A 9,945-nucleotide genomic window follows, 5' to 3' on the forward strand; every position below is an offset into this window, starting at 1 on the left:
ATTTTTCCCCATCAGCAGCTCAGACACTCAATTCTTCAGATCCTTCATCAATTGTTAGATAAATACCATCTGGTTCCAGTGATTGCAATTTAAATGATCAGTTTGTTTCAACACTTCAGTCCCTGATCATGCCACACATTTATTAGCAAAGAGTAGCTCTGGGGTAGGCCTCTCATCATCTTTCTTTGACTCAGACATTTTTGCCTTTGCTCTTCTACAGCACCTCACAAACAATGAGCCATGTTGTTCTCTCCCATGTTAAAAGCAACAGGAGGGGACTTTGGGGAGGAAATTTCTAAGGATTCCTCCAGATTGTCCCGATGGGGGAATGGCCTACAGGGACCATTGGGCACAGGGGAAGGAGGATTATGCAGAAAAGATAATGCAATTGGGGCTGTTCTCAGAGGTGACACATAACTGTTGATCATGAGGGGCACAGTTTAAAGGTCTGGGGAGGCATGTGACTGCCCCATGTTTCGCCTCTGGATCTAGAACAGTGGTTTTCAAGCTGTGGGGCACGGAACGTTTGAGGGGGCGAGTGATGACTGCCGGTGGCTTGGGCCAGCCCCGCACAGTGTGCCTCAGACTTGGGCCTGTGGTGAGTCAAGGCGGTGGAGGTGGCACTCTCTCCCTGAGCCCTGCCACGCAGGGCTGGCCAGAGCCAAAGTTGTTGCTAAATGGAAGGCAGAAATCTGGGACCCCCCCCACATACATCACCTCTAGCTGTTATATTTCCTCTGTAAGGTCAGTGGGACTAGGGGATATACAATCCACCCTCCCGCCTCTAGCACAGACCGCAGACAAAGTAAAGAAGACTCCAGTAGGTCCTGGGGGAAGGGGAAGATGGCACCACGATGGTGGTTGAGTCCTCCAGTCTCACACTGGGGGTCATGGTCTAACCTGATGAATTTAGCCTCCTGACACACCTATTTCAAAGAAGAGGAAATGGAGGCAAAGAGAGACTAAGGCCAACGTTTTAAACACGGATGCCTAGCCAGACATCTAAATCTAGTTACCTCTTAGGTACCTAAATAGAGGGTCTGATTTTCAGGGTTGTTAAGTACTTGCAATGTTAGGCTAAGTGACTTGTGCAAGGACACACAGGAAGTGTGGTAGAGCTAGGAACAGAAACAACATCTCCTGATGCTCCTGACCTTTCCTTAACAACAGGTGAGCCCTCCCTTCCTTTTTTTATATTGCTTCCTGAAGACTCAAGCAAATGTCTGAATTCCGGCTTCTTATTTCTGTGTAGAAATAACACATGGTGTCAAGGTTCCTTCCCCACTCTGAACTCTAGGGTACAGATGTGGGGACCTGCATGAAAAAACCCCTAAGCTTATTTTTACCAGCTTAGGTTAAAACTTCCCCAAGGTACAAACTATTTTATCTTTTGCCCTTGGACTTTATTGCTGCCACCACCAAGCATCTAACAAATATATAACAGGGAAAGAGCCCGCTTGGAAATGTCTTTCCCCCCAAATCCTCCCTAACCCTACACCCCCTTTCCTGGGGAAGGCTTGATAAAAATCCTCACCAATTTGCATAGGTGAACACAGACCCAAACCCTTGGATCTTAAGAACAATGAAAAAGCAATCAGGTTCTTAAAAGAAAAATTTTAATTGAAGTTAAAAAGTCACCTCTGTAAAATCAGGATGGTAAATACCTTACAGGGTAATCAGATTCAAAACATAGAGAATCCCTCTAGGCAAAACCTTAAGTTACAAAAAGACACAAAAACAGGAATATACAATTCCATTCAGCACAACTTATTTTATCAGCCATTTAAACAAAACAGAATCTAACGCATATCTAGCTAGATTACTTACTAAGTTCTAAGACTCCATTCCTTTTCTGTTCCTGGCAAAAAAACAACACAGAGACAGAGAGAACCTTTGTTTCTCCCCCCACTCCAGTTTTGAAAGTATCTTGTCTCCTCATTGGTCATTTTGGTCAGGTGCCAGTGAGGTTATCTGTAAAGTTTCTTAACCCTTTACAGGTGAAAGGGTTTTTCCTCTGGCCAGGAGGGATTTTAAAGGTGTTTACCCTTCCCTTTATATTTATGACACATGGTATCTTTATTTCAGAATGCTCTTGACAAAATATCTATGAGAACAGAAAAGGACTATATTGCACAGATAACATTTTGTGGTTAGTGTAGACAACTCCTGGGTTCTGTTCCCAACTTTCCAACAGACTCATTCTGTGATCTGCTCTTTCTGCCTCAGTTTCTCCATTTCTAGAATGGGGAAAATATTGTTACTCCTTAGGCACCGGTCTGCAATATGTGGAAAGAAAAATTGTGTTGTTATGGGAGACTTCAGTTTTGGGGACGTATGCTGGAAGTCTCATGCAGCCAATAGAAAAACATCGTTAGAGTTTCTAAAAATTATAGATGATAATTTTCTAACACAAAAGGTATTACACCCAACATTAGGTAACTATTTTGGACCTCATTATGATGGATGAAGCTGATTTGATCATTGAGCTGGGGAAGTTGGTGGTTGCTTAGATCTGATTGCATTCAGTATGGTCAAACAGAGGACAGGTCCCAACCCGATAAATATAATTGGTGGTTTGAAAGGGCTAATTATACAAAGCTGAGGAAAACTATGAGTGAAATTGACTGGGAGGAACAATTTAGACAAAAAAATGTGAATAAAAATTGGGAGTTGTTAAAGAACATTTTATTAAATGGCTGAAAAGTAACGATTTCACAATCAAAAAAGGGTAAGTGGCTAAAAGCACATCCTGTTTCAGTGCTGCAAGGAGGACAGCAATTAGAAATAAAAAAATCAATATATATCAAATTGAGAAAAGGGAAACTAGACAGCAAATATAAATGATTAGTTTTGAAGTGAAGAAAATTGATAAGGGAAGCTAAAGATGGGGAAAAAATCTGTGGCTGGCAAGGCTAAGGATAATAGAAGGAAGTTTTAAAAATACATTAGGAACAACAGAAGCCCTTTACTAGATGGAGATGGTAAAACTATTAATAATATGGAAAAAAGCCAACGTGTACAATAAATGTTTCTGTTGTGTAATTTGGAAAGAAGCAAGATGAAGTACTTGTATAACATAAGGATATTGAAGTATCTTCCAGTCCATTATTAATCAAAGAGGATGTTGAACAGTATCTATTATGGATAAAAAAGAGCTGCTGAGGACACCTCTGGATGACTGATGTTAATTTTAAAACTTGGAGTACCAGGAAAATTCCTGAAGACTGGAAGGGTGCTAATGTTGTGCCATTATTTTAAAAGGGCAAGTGAGATGACCTGGTTAAATATAAGCTGGTTAACCTGACATCAGTCCCAGGGAAAATAATGAAAAAGCTGACATAAGCTTCAGTTGATAAAGAATTAAAGGACAGGGATACAATTAATGCCCATCAACATAGTTTTATGGAAAATAGGTCTTATCAAATAAACTTGATTTCATTCTTTGAAATTATAAATTTAGTTGATAAAGCTAATTGTGTAGCTGTAATATACTTAGATTTTGCAAGTACCACATGATGTTCTAATTAAAAAAATAACTACCAGTCTCAATAAAGAATACATTAAATGGATTAAGAACTGGCGAACACAAAAAGTAGTTGCCAATGGGGAACCATCATCAAATGGGGGTGGGATTCCACATGGATTGGTACTAGGCCTAGCACTATTCAACATTGTCATCAATGACATGGAAGTAAATATAAAATCACTGCTGATAAAATTTGAGGATGACTCAAAGATTGGCAAAATGGTAAATAAAGATGAAGCTGGGGTAGTCATACACAGCGAACTAAATCACTTAGTAAACTGGGCTGAGCCAAACAAAATGCATTTAATACAGCCAAATGCAAAGTTGTACACCTAGGAACCAGGAATGCAGACCCATACCTACAGAATGGGGGACTGTGCTGTGGAAAACTCTGAAAAGAATCTAGAGCTCACCGTGGACAAACAACTCAACCTGAGCTCCCAATGTGATGCTGTGGCGAAAAAGGGCTAATTGCGAACCTTGAATCTATAAACGGGAATAGTGAGTAGGAGCAGAGAGGTGATTTTACTGTTGTCCACTACTGGGGAGATGGATAATGGAATACCATGTACAGTTCTGGTGCCCATATTTTTAAATGGATGTTGAAAAATTGGAGAAGGTGCAAAAAAGAGCCAGAAGAATGATTGGAGGGCAGAGAAAATACCAGACAGTGAGACTTAAGGAGTCTGATCTGTTTATCTTATCAAAAGGATTGCGAGATGACTTGTTTGGGGTTTATAAATACCTTCCTGAGAAGAAGATACTGAGTGCTAAAAGACTCTTTAATCTAGCAGAGAATGGCATAGCAACAACCAATGGCTGGAAGCTGATGCCGGACAACTTCAAATTAGAAATAGGGCACAAATGTTTAACAGAGAGGATGATTAATCATTGAAACAAATTAGTAAGGGAAGCGATCTAATCTTCATGTTCAAATCAAGAGTGGATGCCTTCCTGGAACCTAGGCTTTTGTCCCACACAGGTTATTGGACTGTATACGGGGGTAGCTGCATGAAATGGAACAGCCTATAATAATCAAGAGATCGGACTAGACAATCTAATGGTCCCTTCTGGCCTTACACTGTATGAATGTATGGATTGTTAACCGTTGTAGGGCTCACTCAGTGTTTGTAATGCACTCTGAAATGTTGCTCAGGTTATTCTATTGTGCCTATTGCCTATACGGGAGTTTTTTAAAAAGCAGCTACATTATTTTCCATTTCTCAAACACTGAATTCTTAGCTGTTTCCCACCTGTGTTCCTTTTAGCACCTTCAATTACATGGTCACTCTGTAGGAAAGGAGACATCCCTATTTGCCAATGGAAGTACAGTAAGCCAAGGTCAGCGCATTCAGTTTCCATGTACAGCTTTGAACTCCCGTCTAGCACAAAAGCTGCCAGAGCCTCTTTACTCCAGGAACATTCTGCCTTTGAGTCACTGTTCAGAGACACTACGGCTCTTTTTCAGTGCCTCAAAGCTTTCTGCTTTTATTGTTTTCCATCCGTGCTGACTATGTCATTGACAAATTTTGTTCCATTCCCATAACCTTCTTTACCGTTACCCACGGAAAGCTGAGCCATCCTTTTCCTTTAATTCTGTAGCACCACTCTCTGTGCTTCAGGAACACTGGAGTCCTTTGTGGTACCTGGTACACTTTCACCTGCTTTCACTGATGTCTCAACTCTAGTCTGTTTTTCATTCCAAAACTTGGACCAAAGTATTCACTGGGTGCTGGGTGCTTTGAACGCTGGAGCTAGTGATCTTCTAAAATTCTCTTCTTCTTGATTGTGCTCTGAAAGAAATGCCAGACAGCTATGTAAGATTACTTGGCATTAATATTACATTTTATGCCTTACGCGGTGTATGATAAAGGGAAAATATTGAAGGCAAAGACTAAATACACACAGGAATGTGTGACAGCACTTTAGATTGATTCATTCCACGTGCTGAGAGAGATAAAACTGAGTCTGGGAGGGAGACAAAAAGTTTGTAGCTCCAAAGTGTTGGTCATTCAATTGGAAGCCCTTTGGGGGTGAGACCTGTATTATATTTGGCACTGATCTTCTACTACACAGCACTGCATACAGCACACTTACAATACTATGTATGTTAAGCAGATTCCTGGCATCTCCAGACAAGCACTCATATTGCCCAGGTCTAAGGCTTTTATAATCCCTTGTTATAGGAAACCTTGTCAGTGTAAAAGTGAGCAGATACTGTGGCAGCTCAGTGTCGCCTGCAGTTTCAGAGGGTTTGTCCTGTAGTGTATTGTTTGTATAACAATGAATTATGGCTGGTGTAAGAGGCTTTCCTTGGGAACCCCCACAAAACCAGGATGTGTATTTCCTGGGGGATAAATGTTTGCAAAACTACCTCGTTGTCCTTCAAATCTCCTCTTATAACCCTCCTTTGCTGTGATGCCTACAAAAAACTTGACAACAGGTAGGCAGCTGCCTCTCATGCTGACTATCATTGTCTCATTGCTCCCCTGTCTATATCCACCTGCTGTCTCTTGTCTTGTACTGAGACTGTAAGATCTTTGGGGCAGAGGCCATGTTTCTGTTCTGTTTGCACAGTGCCTAGCACAATGTGGTCTTGGTGCTACTACAACACAAACGATTATTATTAAATAGAAATGATAATTTTGTAATTAAAAGGGGACACGAATCTTGTAAAAGTCCCATCAAACTCAGTAGGAATCATGGGTACATAAGAAATTCATGATAGGATTCAAAGTGATTATTTTCAGTAGGGATGTTTGCTTCTCCTTTGCATATGATGCATTGTTATGGATTAAAAAATATTTCCCTTCCTAAAAATGCCCAGGCTGGAGCAGCATTTGGGTGTGTTGATCACTCAGATAAGGAGTTACTCTGCAGTCGAAGCGATGTGCACAGACTGACTACAGTTACCAGATGTATACACAAACTCCAACAAAAAAACCAAAGGAAAAGAGGATCAACTAAAACCAACTGGATAACTATTTTGTCCCACTATAATAGGACTACCTTTTACATGGAACTTGAACCTCAATGTGCTTCCTTACAGGACCAAGGAGAGGCCTAAAAAGACTTGCTCCCAGTATCCAGTTAGCAAGAATACCTCCCACAGAGGTACTCTTGTCTTTGTCACCCAGAAAAATGCCAAGAACTTCAATCCACAGCATCACCTGCACAAGAACTATGGGGCAGATCTTCAGCTGGGATAAATTATGATAGCGCCATATGACTTCAAATACGCTATCATAATTTACCCCAACTTCGGATCAAACCATGAGTTTCCCAGTTTCCTCCATGAGAAAGGTAACAGGGCTCCTTTATCTCTTGGGCTTGTGGTCTTGATGGCTGAGGCTCTTCTCATTCCCACTAATCTGCTTAAAACAGCAAAAGGGCTCATAAGACAGGAAGTCTGCACACACGCAGTTTTCCACACGCAGAGCCATCTGATTGCTTCCCCACAGACACATCAGTTTCTACTTGGTGTCTTTTTAGATTATAGCACTGGAGAGAGTCATAACATTATGAATTCTCTCTCAGGAACGGAATGAAACTGGCTGAAACACTGTTGGCAGGTTGGTACATTTTTCAGGTTTTACATTTAACATATCAAAAGAGAGCGGGGCATGACATGGATAGTTAATTGGCAACATTTTAAAAAGCACCTAAGTTCTTGGCATCCTTTATGGGCAATGTTCTGTTACTATGTTGAAGCGGGAACTGATGAAAGAAACTGGAGCAAGAACACATCAAGGACAAAGTGAGAATCCAGATTTTTAATGATGCAAACATAACCTTTTACTATGGCAAACTCACCCTGAGTTCGTCACAAACCTGATTAAAGCCCACACCGCTACTCAGTACGTTGTTTAATTATAGCAGAGCCTGTGAGTTCCCTTGGAGTTATGGATATTCAGACTTTCTAATGAACTTCTCCTTTTCCCTCCCCAATTTTCAGCGGAATGAGCGTCAAGCTGAAGCTTGGGAAATATACAATTATAATGTGTTTGGTCTCTGCCTTCAGGTGATGTTTTTGGGGTTTTTTTTGTTCAGGGAAAGGGGAGAGCCACAAGTTTGAGAAAAATTCCTGGGAAAAGTGAAAAAAAAAAGTTTCCCATTTTGAAAACAATTCTAATCACAATCTCACTGCCAGGCCCCTAAACAGGACAACAGCAAAGATGCATGAGCTTGTCAACTTGATGTTTGTAGTCTTCATTCAGGACATGTGTCTGCTGTGTTGGAAAAACATTAGTAAACACTCTTCCAACTGCACCCCGTTTTAATGCATTTCAGTTTTCACAGTTAAAATTGCAAACAAATTAGGCAAAAAGTTATGGTTCCAACTGGCTACGATGTATGGGGGCATTTTTAAACCTTTTTTTCCTCGGTTCATTGTAGGGCTGTGTTTATTACTGTTGATGTAATGTTGTTGTTAGAACCGTAACTTTTACATTTCCTGACTTATTGTGATTTTTGATTCTTCAGCCTTAATGTATTGAGTGTGGGTGTATTTTATACACACACAAGTTGTGTATTTCCTGCAAACTATTGGACTATGAAATCCTACAGCACAAAGCAATCTCTTTCAGATAAAATGAGGTGTTTAGATGGCTGTTTTAACTTTGCCGCAGTTGGTTGCATTTGTTTCAGTGCTTTATAATTTCAGTAAATTACCCTGAGCATCTCTATGAAGTTAACACTGGCTTCTTCACTGATCTTTTGTTTTAATGTGCTGAAAATTTTTCTTTTATCTTTTGGAAAATCAAAAAAAGATCCACTTTTGCAATTTTATCGTCTTTCCTCCTCCTGTCTTAATACTGATTCACTTTTAGTGCCTAGTTTGCTGGCTGCTGGCTCATGTCTGTTTTAGGGCATTTTTGACTGGATGGCAATTCATCAATTCAGTCACGCCCAAAGCCTCCTCTGCCTGCCCTTTCCAAGTCTTCCTAGGGTGCTCTCCTTCCACTGCTTCCTCCCACTTGATGTTACCGAGTCACTCCACTGAAATTCAGTCTTTAGTTTTCTCTCTTGTCTCACCTACAGTTCTCCTGTGTCGTAGGACACAATACAGTGCTCTTCACAGTAAAAGCCCAAAAGAAGCAGATCACTTCCTGTGGGTTTTATCAAAGCACTTGTGAGCCTGGGAGCTGTAGTGTGGTCGGCGTTCTCTTCTATAAGGGCCAGATTCTCAAAGATTCTCAGCATCCAGCATAGAATCATAGAAGATTATGGCTGGAAGAGACCTCAGGGGGTTATCTAGTCCAACCCCCTGCTCAAAGCAGGACCAACCACAACTAAGTCATCCCAGCCAGGGCTTGTGAAGCTGGGCCTTAAAAAACCTCTAAGGATGGAGATTCCACCACCTCCCTAGGTAACCCATTCCAGTGCTTCACCACCCTCCTAGTGAAAAAGTTTTTCCTTATATCCAACCTGAACCTCCCCCACTGCAACCTTAGACCATTGCTCCTTGTTCTGTCATCTGCCACCACTGAGAACAGCCTAGCTCTATCCTCTTTGGAATCCCCCATCAGGTAGTTGAAGGCTGCTGTCAAATCCCCCCTCACTCTTCTCTTCTGCAGACAAGCCCAGTTCCCTCAGCCTCTCCTCATAAGTCACGTACCCCACTCACCTAATAATTTTCATCGCCCTCTGCTGGACTCTCTCCAATTTGTCCACATCCTTTCTGTAGTGAGGGGGCCCCAAACTGGACACAATACTCCTGACGTGGTTTCATCAGTGCCAAATAGAGGGGAATAATCACTTCCCTCGATCTGCTGGCAATGCTCCTACTAATGCAGCCCAATATGCCGTTAGCCTTTTTGGCAACAAGGGCACACTGTTGACTCACATCCAGCTTCTCGTCCACTGTAATCCCTAGGTCCCTTTCTGCAGAACTGCCGCTTAGTCAGTCGGTCCCCAGCCTGTAGCAGTGCATGGGATTCTTCCTTCCTAAGTGCAGGACTCTGCACTTGTCCTTGTTGAATCTCATCAGATTTCTTTTGGCCCAATCCTTCAATTTGTCTAGGTCACTCTGGACCCTATCCCTACCCTCCTGCTTATCTACCTCTCCATCCAGCTTTGCGTCATCCGCGAACTTGCTGAGGGTACAATCCAGCCCATCATCCAAATCATTAATAAAGATGTTGAACAAAACCGAACCCTGGGGCACTCTGCTTGATACTGGCTGCCAACTAGATATCGAGCCATTGATCACTACCCGTTAAGCCCAACTATCAAGCCAGCTTTCTATCCACCTTATACTCCATTCATCCAATCCATACTTCTTTAACTTGCTGGCAAGAATACGGTTCCCCTTGAGAAGAGTGGAGCATCCCTGACCCATCTCCCCTTGAGAACAATAGAAATTGCTGAGTGCTGAGAGCACTTTGGAAAATCTGGCCCTAACTGCTTAGCCCAGGGCA

General features: G+C 41.8%; 1 long non-coding RNA gene across 2 annotated transcripts in view; it reads right to left on the reverse strand.

Moving 5' to 3' along the window:
• LOC122460219 overlaps positions 1–9,945 on the reverse strand; it is a 92,980-nt gene that overhangs the window by 53,905 nt on the left and 29,130 nt on the right. For both annotated transcript variants that reach the window (XR_006281376.1, XR_006281377.1), the window contains exon 3: positions 4,780–5,319. This is a non-coding gene — a long non-coding RNA (uncharacterized LOC122460219). The remainder of the gene's footprint in view (positions 1–4,779; positions 5,320–9,945) is intronic.

This window comes from Dermochelys coriacea, chromosome 5 (genome assembly GCF_009764565.3).
Source record: "Dermochelys coriacea isolate rDerCor1 chromosome 5, rDerCor1.pri.v4, whole genome shotgun sequence".
Lineage (NCBI taxonomy): Eukaryota > Metazoa > Chordata > Testudines > Dermochelyidae > Dermochelys > Dermochelys coriacea.